At 35.0% G+C, this 10768-nt stretch overlaps 1 pseudogene; it reads left to right on the top strand.

The window, feature by feature from the left end:
• Nucleotides 1–1110: 1110 nt before the first annotated feature.
• LOC138847084 (vomeronasal type-1 receptor 94-like) lies at nucleotides 1111–9959 on the top strand (annotated as a pseudogene).
• Nucleotides 9960–10768: the final 809 nt, after the last annotated feature.

Below are 10768 nucleotides of genomic sequence, written 5' to 3'. Positions count from 1 at the left end.
TTGACTATGACCTTGTCTAAACAAGATAAGAGTCGGAGAACTCAGAGGGCTTCCATAGCCTTGGAAACTCATGACTGGAGCATAGGGAGATTACTGATGCCATAGACAGGAGTGTCAATTGGTAAAGTCAACAACAGGAGTCACTGTGCACTTACTCCTCATGTAGGATCTCTATCCTTAATGTGCTGTACATTGAGATTTAATGCTATAACGAGTAATCAAACAATATATTTCACTTTGTGTTTCTATGGGGGTGCAAACTGTTGAAATCCTTACTTAATGCATACTAAACTGATCCTCTGTAAAAAAAAAAAAAAAAAGAAATTATCAATTCCCAACTTGACTCTCACTGGGATTAAACATGACAATAGGTCTGATCTGATTTCATCATCATTTAAACAAAATCATCTATTATTTTTCACTTTATGTTTCTGTGTGGGAGCAAACTGTTGAAATCCATACTTAATGTATACTAAGCTGATCTTCTGTATATTAAGATAATCGAAAATGAATCTTGATGTGAATGGAAGGGGAGAGGGAGTGGGAAAGGGGAGGGTTGTGGGTGTGAGGGACGGTATGTGGGGGAAGCCATTGTAATCCATAAGTCGTACTTTGGAAATTTATATGCATTAAATAAAAGTTTAAAAAAAAAAGTTGTCCACTGTAATTTTCTTTGATATGTTGAATTTTTCATTTCTAATATTTTAATTTGATTCTACTTCAAAATTTTCCCCCATGTCATGTATGGATTTCTTTAACACATTAATTTGCTTATTGTTGCTTCTGTCTAATCCTATGTACTTTTTTGAATTTCATTTCAGGCATTCCATCAATCTGTTCATCATCACAGACTGATACTGAAGTATTGTTGTGTACTTTAGGAAGCCATGCTGTCTTCCTTTTCTTGAAATTTTGCTTTTATTTTTAGATATTTCTGGAAATGCTGCATATGGCCAGGGAGCTCTGGTCAGTGTCCCTAGGTGAAATGAGAATGTAGGGTGACACCCGATTTGTATATGGTAGATCTCTTCCATTGTCATCAGAGGAAAAGTGTATAATCATACCTGTTGGCCTAATCACAACTTCACCTCCTCTCTTCCAAGGTGATCAATGACGGACAGTGAGTACAACTTCCACCCATGCTGATGCATAAACCACACAAAGGAGCTCTTTGGTCTTCAGTGTGAGCTAAGAACCCTTTACAGTGGCCAACCTCAGGCTATCAGGGAGTTCTGAGCCGTGACATCAGACACAGTGATTGCCCAGAGACCCAGCTACACCCTGTACCCTATCATACAGTCACAGAATTCCCACAGTCACAGCACGCAAAGCTTCCAAAGTCATGAGGTGGACAGAATCTGCTAAGCTCTACAAGTATGTCACTGAGAGAGAAAATGTAGAAATGCTCCCAAAGCAAGCTGCCTAAGGGTGCTCTGACTTGGCTGTTTGAACTCTGGAGCCTATAATATGTTGACGGTATGGGGGATACCTCACAGTCCTAAGATTGTGTTTAGCCTCAGTCAACCCTCGCAACCAGACTCAAAAGTCAGTGGGGAACACGTGTTTTCCCTTTGATAAAATAGCCTGATCACACACATCCACAAGAGCTGCCTCATTCTCTACTAGAGTCCACATGGTGACATCAAATAGGCCATACAATAAGGGATACAGACCATGCCTGACATATTATTGATGAAAGATTTAAGATGAGTATAAACAAGGCTCCACATGTAAGTTTCAGGCAATTTGCAATATGTAGGCTAGACTGTATGACAGCAAATAAAATGGAAGCACAGAAAGTAAAGCTCAGAGTATGAGAAATGCTGGAAAGAATTGCCTAATTACACATTAATGAAATAATGAAACATGACCATAAAGAGATGAAAGACATAAACACTTAAAGCTATCAAAATGATGAAAGAACTCATAAAGAACACAAACAACTTTGAAGATATTTAGCAGTATTAAGAAGACTAAATTTTTTTTAAAGGTTAACACAGCCAAGAGCAATCCACAGCTTTGATGAAATGAATATCAAATTCTCACTGACAGAAATAGAAAAAATCCTAATATGTCTCAGGAACCACCCTAGACCTCAAATAACCAAAAGTAATATGATAAAAACAAGTAAAAGGACTCTGGACTACAACACAAGAAGTAAAACTCGATTTTTATGACAAATATATAATCCTACGTATAAAATAATCCTGAATAATTCACTGAGAGTCTGTTACAATTCATAAGCTCATCAGGATTGCACTATGTGAGGTCAATATATGAGAATCAATTATATTTCTATAAGCTTGTATTGAACACTCTAAAAAGATATTTAAGGATGTGATACCATTCAGGGCTGGGCATTGTGCAGGGGTAAATCTGTACTTGGGATGTCCACATTCTTTGTTGCAGTGCCGGGAACTGAGTGTTCCACTAATGTGCCTGGGAGGCAACAGATGATAGCCCAGATAACTGGATTCTTGACAGCCACATGGGGGACACAAATGAAGATCCAGCTCCTGGCTTTGGCCTGGCCAAGCCCAACTGTTGTCGATATTTGGGGTTTAAACCCTTTCCCCTTCCCTTCTTCCCTTTCTCTTTTTCTAACCCTCTTTTTCTACCACTCTGCCTTTAAATTAAATAAGCATGCTTTAAAAAGGAAATTATATTATTCCAAAATAGCAACAAATTTAATACATATCTCAGAAAAAGCTTAAGAAAAGCAAATTAATATTTTTGTAATTCTGTAGTTTTCACCTTGCTAAAATCACGAAATTTGAGGAAATATTCTAATCCAATTTAGCAAAAAGATTTATCATGTCATTGATAAATTATTGACACACGTTATTGTTTTTACTTTCATATTTCTATCCAATATAAAAAATGGAACTTCACTTTTCATCAATTGCAATCAATAGATTACCTACAGATTATATTCCTCAAAATAAATATCAACACAAATTTAAACAATTAAAACAATAGAAAATAGCTTTCAAAATCAGTAATGATTTGTATAGACAATTTGCCCAAACGAACCCTACAAATGTTAACAACTGTTTAAATTATCCTCAATAGCATTATTTGTCTAAGAAAAATAAATAAAATCTTCCCCCAAAAAAACACACTTCACTTACTATACAATGGCTCTAAAGCAACAATGAAAAACTAATGTTGTCAGCAAATATGAGGAATATGGAATTCTCAAATATTGCTGATGGGAAGATAAAATAGGACAACCACTGTAAATATGACTTGGAAGCTTTGTAAATGCCATAATATAATTATCATATGGGAGTGGCTTTTGATGAAGTAGTTTATGGGCTGGGTTGAGAAACCAGCACCACTTAATGGAATACCTGAGTTATATTCCTGTGACTGCTTTCAGTTCTGTCTTACTTACAAAGCAGCAGATGAGGTCTCAAATAAACATAATACATATTCTCTGATGTGTAGTAGTTAATATAGAACATGAAAAATGTGTAAGAATGTAATATTCATTTGGGGCTATGATTGTCATATATAGTCCTTGTTTATACTCCTGGAGAACCGTGGTTTTCATACTTTTTACTTCTTGAATACTATGATTAAGCTTTTGAATATAGAGTTGATTAAAATTATGGCTTTTCAAAAACTGATAAAGAGAGTGGAAGGAGGAAGCATGGCTGGGGGAACAAGGAAGTAAGTGAATTGTGGTTGTCTTCTTGGAAATTTAAGAAAAACATGGCTCCAATTTTACAGTGAACTCTACCATATAAAATTGAGACAACAGAAAAGAACTTTTGAAATCAGTGATCATCTACATAGATATTTTGCCATAAAAATTTTCCCAAAAGATAAAGAAAAATTGCAATAACTGTGTAAAATATCCTCAATAACATTATTTCTCTCAGAATAGCAAGTAAGAATTTCAAGAAAACCACACACTTAACATGCCATACATCAAATATTGTCAGAAATATGGAGAATATTTAACCCTCAAATATTAGTGACAGGAAGATATCATAGTGCAGCTATGCTGAAAACAACTTGTCAGCTTTTTAAAATGTCCTAACAGAATGATCATGTGTGGCTGGCATGTGGTGCAGCAGTTAATGTGCTGCTTTGAGAAACTAGCATTCCACATAGAAATTACTGAGGTAGAGTGCTGTGACTGCTTTCAATTCTGGCTTCCTGCTAATTCACCCTTGGGAGGGAGTAGATGATGGCTCAAGAATTTGGATCCTACATGGGAAGCAGGATTCAGAGCAGATTCATAGAATGGCAAATGCCCTAAACAGCCCTTTGGCCTCAGAACCAGGCCATAAGGCATTCGGATCTGGCTACAAAGCCCATGAGAGTATTTCAGGCATGGAAAGCCAAGACACTCTGGCAAAAAATGACCTAAATGAAAGATCTCTGTGAGTGAGATTCCAGCGGAAAGAATGGGCCATCAAAGAAGGCAATATCTTTCTCTGAAGCGAGGAGAGAACTTCTACTTTAACTATGAGCTTGTCTAAACAAGATCAGAGTTGGTGAACTCAAGAGGCTTCCATAGCCTTGGCAGCTCATGACAAGAGCCTCGGGTGATTACTGACATCATAAATAAGAGTGTCAATTGTTAAATCAACAACAGGATTCACTGTGCACCTGCTCCCCATGTTGGGCCTCTGTCCTTAATGTGTTGTACTATGTGAATTAACAGTAAAACTCCTACTCAAACAGTACTCTATACTTTGTGTGTCTGTGTGGGTGCAGTCTGTTTAAATCTTTATTTAGTAAATACTAAGTTGATTTTCTGTATATAAAGATAATTGAAAATGAATCTTGAAGAAGAATGGGATGGGAGAGGGAGTGGGAGATGGGATGGTTGCAGGTGGGAGGGAGGTTATCGGGGGAAAACAATTATAATTCAAAAGTTGTAATTTGGAAATTTATGTTTATTAAATAAAAGTTAAAAAAAGAATTTAGAACACAAATACATACAGAGGGAAGACAATGTGGGGCTACAGGGAGAATATGATTATCCATGTAATGAAGAGAGGGGCTTCAAAGAGTTGAAACTGTGCACACACTGATCTCAGACATGGGGAAATAAATTTCTGCCATTTTAAAAAAGAATTTGGATCCATAAAAACCAGTTGAGAGGCCTGGATTGAGTTCCCAAACGCTGGCTTCAACACGGCCTAATCAAGACTACTATAGATACTTGGGAAAATAAACCAGTGAATAGGCGCTTGCTCTCTCTCTCTCTCTCTCTCTCTCTCTCTCTCTGGATGTCTTTGCCTCTGTTTCTGTCTCTTTATCTGACTTTCAAATCAATCAATAAATGTTCATAAAGTGAATTATATGACCCAGCAACTGCAGTTCCACTTACGTACCAAAATACATGAAAACATGGATCCTCATAAAGGCTCATTGCAGCACTAACCACAGAGCTAAATATGAAAATAATTCAAATACCTACCAATGAATGAAAAGAAATATACAGCACGTCTTTATTTTAGAAAACTCCTTAATAATCAAAATAAATCAAATGGTGATATGTGATACTAAGAGAAGCAGTCTCAAAAGCACTAAGGTAAAAGATGGAATGCTTTCTTTTTGCTTTGAGTTATTTTAATTTTAAGGGTAAGTTTTAAATATTTTGAAGCTTTTAAAATTTTCATAATATTTGAATATTAGCATGTCAATAAAAGTATATATATATTTCTATTAGAGAGAAAAATTTCAAATTTCAAGAACTAAGATCTCCTTTAAACAACAGAATCCTCTAGTTTTATTACTCCTGCTGTTTACCTTAAAAGTTTCAATTTCATATTTAAAATATGTTTTAAATGATCAGTTGATTACAACATCATTATTTAGTTATCATTAGTTACATGATAATGCCTGAATTCAGCAGGCCACCTGACTATTTGCCTTTAAATTCCAAAAGGCAAAGTGTAGAATGTCAGTTTAAAAACAGAAACACACTCTAGTCCTCTGTTGCACAGAATTATGACTCTTATTGTTAATGTACTGTGTATTTCATTATTTCTAATAGAGATTTTAAATGTTCTCTTCACAAAGGAAAAGTAAGTTTGCAACTAATCAACAGGTGAATTAACAACTGAATCATTATCTGAGGTATATGTGTATCCTATAATCTCATTGTAACCCATAAATAAGCATGCTTCTGATTTGCTGAAGTAATGTGAAATAACAAAGATAGAATCAACAAATTGTGTACTTGAAATAAATGACAAAGTAATGATGAGAATTAGTTATGCCTCAAGAAACAAGCTGTAGAACTCAATACTTTCTATGTGGACTCTGGTGATAGTTAATTTTGTTTCAGAAGCTATTATTCATTTCTTGTATTTGAGCATGGGCACTCTGAGATAAGGAGCCTCCAGTCACCCCTATTAGGACACCTGCAACAGAGGGAATGGGTTTTCAATTTCCTTCCAAATTCCCTACCTTAGAACGCTGTTGTGACTCTCACCCTCTCATGTTTATGATGTATAGGCACATGGTAAGACATTTGCAAACCTATCATATCTGTAAGATTTTCAGAAATTTCTTTGTGCTGTGGATAACCAGTCACAGGTTTTACAACGTTACACAAAATATAGTCAATTAATTAGAAAAATATTTTGATTTATAGAATTCAACATTAAAGCCTAAGGTACTATTTGGTAATACAGATTACATAGCTACATCTGAGATAGGCAGAGTACAAAAATCTACATATAATTCTCTGAATTTCACTCCTCTTTGCTTTTGATGTAAGTTCATAGATTTTGTGGTAATTCCTTTGTTCTTAGTATGTTATAAAGAGCTATTTGCCCCACTGTAATTCACAATTACCTATGTACTTTGGAGCTTAAAATATTGACACTAAAATAAAAATCAGAAAAATGATTACGAAATACATCTTCATTGTTCATCTTCTGATTTCACAAGGTTCATCCTTATCCCCAGCAGAAAATGGTAACTGAGTATCATTTTTTCATGGTGAATTCTATGATAAGCATTCACATTTGTGTATTTTTAAATAAATCAATTGGAATCCATTTTTCTTTACACTATGATCAACTGTTACCTGACACGAACGGATTTGATCTCTATATATACCTTCTATTTTCTTTCTCCTATTGTCTGTACTGTATTATTCAAAACCCTTTAACTGTTTCCATGTCAGGGTTTACAAATTCAGCAAATTCAAACACAGGGTCCTCAATTAAGTTTAAATTACAGGAAATTAATAAATGATCTTTAGTAAAAATATGCAATATGTGTCTATTAGTTTGCAATAGCATGAAATTGGGATAAACTTTTGTTTAAATCATTTACCTAAAATATGTTTAATGCAGTTCCTGTTTTTATCTACTAACTTCTCTTCTTGGGAACCATAATTTTCTGCAGTCTAGCATCAGCATCAATGTCCTCAGAGCCTTGCTGAAGTACTGCGTTGCCCTCCCATAGGTGAACACTTGCAGATGTGATAGGATTGCATCCAAGAGAGTGAGGTAGATATAACTTTGGGTCACAGAAGAAATACTAAAATTATTTTCTGCAATATTTTATCTGATTGTCTCCTTGTTTTATGGCTCAAAATGCATTTCATTTATAAAATGGTTTAGGTATATTCTAGCAACATAAGCAAGTATTTGTATCTATGACCTATTTATTTTTCACTAATACTTAAGAGGAACTATTAAAATCTGGGAAAGATTATGATTGTGCCTTTAAGTCAACATGATATTGGTGCTTCTCCTGGTTTAACCTGAGAGCAAAACCAAGTTTGCTGAGAATGCACAACTTACTAGTGGTAGCAACAGGTTGTTTGACTCTGGCAGTTCACATACACAAATATTTTAGTAAGTGAAGCTTTTGGAAAAAGAGTATCAAACGTATAACAGACTCTATGGTTTCAACATTATAAACACAGGGATTTCAATTGGAATTATAGTTTTTTTCTAATTCAACTATGAATCTCTAAATATGAACCAAGGACAAAACTCCCCAACATACCTGAGTACTTATATTAATATTCCTATATTGATACGAGTGGTATTGAAAACAATCACACACTCATTGGCCTTAGGAAATGGAGAGAATGTGGTAATTTTCAGTTTTCTCAGCATCACACATTTGTCACATTGCTATGGGTAAAATGTCCCCTCTGAGATGCATGTTGATATTTAACTGCCATTTATGCAGTATTAAGAGATGAGATAATTCAGAGATCAGGGCCACAAAGGTCACACCTTTGTGGGTATAGTTGGTGCAATTTTAAAAAGGCATGTGTACTCTCTTGCTTAATCTTTTGCTATGGGAAAACACAGCAAGAAAACACACATCAAATGAAAGACCTTCCATCGTGAAATTTCCAATCTCTAGAACTGTGTGAAATTACATTTATGTTATATAATTTTTCTGTTATAGTTACATGACATGGAATGAAACACCCAGATTAAATTAATCAGATAACATTGATTTTATTATATTTCGTTTAATAGCATGATGATGTAATAGCGAAATTTTAACATTGTAAAATATGTTTAATAAGGCTTAAAAAGAATAATCTCAACTATTGAGGATCTAAGAGTTTTTTTAAAGCATGGAAGATTATTCCACAATTTTGTTAGCAATAAAAAATCACTATGTGTTGATCATGATGAAAATTTAGCATCAACTTATACTGTTCCTATTTGTTTTTCTCTTGCTAATTGAAAGCAATAATTTCACAGTACCCTACTGAATTGATGAGTTCATATGAGGAATTTTTGGTATGGAAACTGAAAATAACAGAAATCTGACACAATTCTGAAGATGGGAAGCTAACACACAAATTAGATTTATGGTATGCAGAGTAATGCCTGTTGATGATGAGAGATCTACTGTATTTGTTAGCTTTGCAGGCATGCATATATTTCCTTCCTGTTATTAAGATGAGCACACTTTCTGCATATATATATCTTATATATTATATATATTCATATAGATAAATATATTCTCTGCCAAGCTGGTATTGGAATCTCATCCAACAACATCCTCCTCTTCCACATCTTCACCCTCCTGCAGTATCACAAGCCAAAGCTTGCTGATCTGATCACCTGTCATCTGGCCCTTGTACACACAGTGATGCTTCTCACTGTGTTGTTTTGAGGTCTCTGGACATGTCTGAGTCTCTGAAATTTTTCAGTGACTTCAAGTGTAAGGCTTTGTTCTACATAATTAGGGTGATGAGGGGCCTCTCCATCTGCACCACCTGCCTCTTGAACATTATCCAGGCCATCACCATTAATCCCAGCAACTCCTGGCTGGCAAAGTTTAAACATAGCTCCACACAGTTCATCTTCTATTATTCTTCTTATTATGGTTTCTCTGTGTTTCAGAACTAGCACAATCATCCACACTAAAGCATCTTCCTTTGTGACCCAAACCAATCTGATGGTTCTCACTAAATATTGTTCATTTCCCCCAATAAGCCCTAGCATCAGGAGTTTGATGTTCACACTGACAACATCCAGGGATGTCTTCCTTGTGGGAGTCATGCTGCTCTCAAGTGTGTACATGGTGATCCTATTGCTCAGGCATCAGAGGAGGTCCCTGCACCTTCACAGCACCAGCCTCTCTCCTCCTCAGAGAAGAGGGCCACCCAGACCATCCTGCTGCTGGTGAGTTTCTTTGTGGTCATGTACTGGGTGGATTTCATCAACCCATTCTCCTCAATGATACTGCGGACATATGACTCAGTTATCTTGGGTGTACAGGGTGTTGTGGTCAATGCCTATGCCACTGTCAGTCCATTGGTGCTAATCAGTTAAAATAAAAGGATAATTAATATCTTGCAAAGTATACCATGGAAAAGCTTTGAATTTTAACAAACTGAGCTTTAAAAAGGGTGGTCTTTGGGTGAGTATGCAGCACAGAGGATGCTGCTTCAGATGCACACATCCCATATCATAGTCCTGGGTTTGCATACCACCTCTGCTTCTGGTTCTGCTTTGTAAAAATGCATATCCTGGAAGGCAGTGCTTGCTGGTTTAAGTTTGTAGGTTTCTTAAGTTTGTAGGAGAAATATATGAAGATCTAGAATTCTGGATTTAGCCTTCTGTATGCTGCTGTTGCCAGCCTTTGAAGATAAAACCAGATGAGTGATATCTCTCTCTTTTTCTCTCTCTCTCCTATCACCCTATCCTTTTCAAATAAAGTAAAAATTAGTAATATAAATTTTTATGATAATTGCCTTAAATAGATATTTCACACATTATGAAAATTATTCTAATGGGATATGTTCCTATGGGATTCAATAAATCCTTATGGAATTATAATTTATATCTAAGTACTTTGTAATCTATATTGTTGTGTAAAACATTTTCTTTCAGCTAACAAGCAACATGGTTAAGTATTTGAATATGTTTACCATTACTTGTTCTTTCATTTTGATTTCAGACTTCCACATAAGAAAACTTTTATTTCTTCTTTAAGTAATCACTGTAGAAGTACTTGCTGAAAATCAAATATTTCATGATTGTTATTTTGAAAAAAAAATCACTTTTATAAAATAAAAATAGATAAGCATTCAATCCTAGCTTGGACATTAATTTTGTCATCAATGGTATTTTTATATTTCTCTTTTTTGTGTTTTTTTTTAATAAAGGGTGTGGAGATTTCACTGTCATTGTTTTTAAGTTTCAAGTATTTTCCTCCACGTATTCTTAAATTTGACTTCTACTCAGTTTTACTGAATTTGATTCTGATTTCTCTTTGAGCAATTTTACTTTTTAAATTTTTTATTATA

The sequence above is a fragment of the Oryctolagus cuniculus genome, chromosome 19, assembly GCF_964237555.1.
Source record: "Oryctolagus cuniculus chromosome 19, mOryCun1.1, whole genome shotgun sequence".
NCBI classification, from domain to species: Eukaryota; Metazoa; Chordata; class Mammalia; order Lagomorpha; family Leporidae; genus Oryctolagus; species Oryctolagus cuniculus.
Note: the sequence above shows the minus strand (reverse complement) of the source record. Positions and strands in the feature narration are given on the sequence as shown.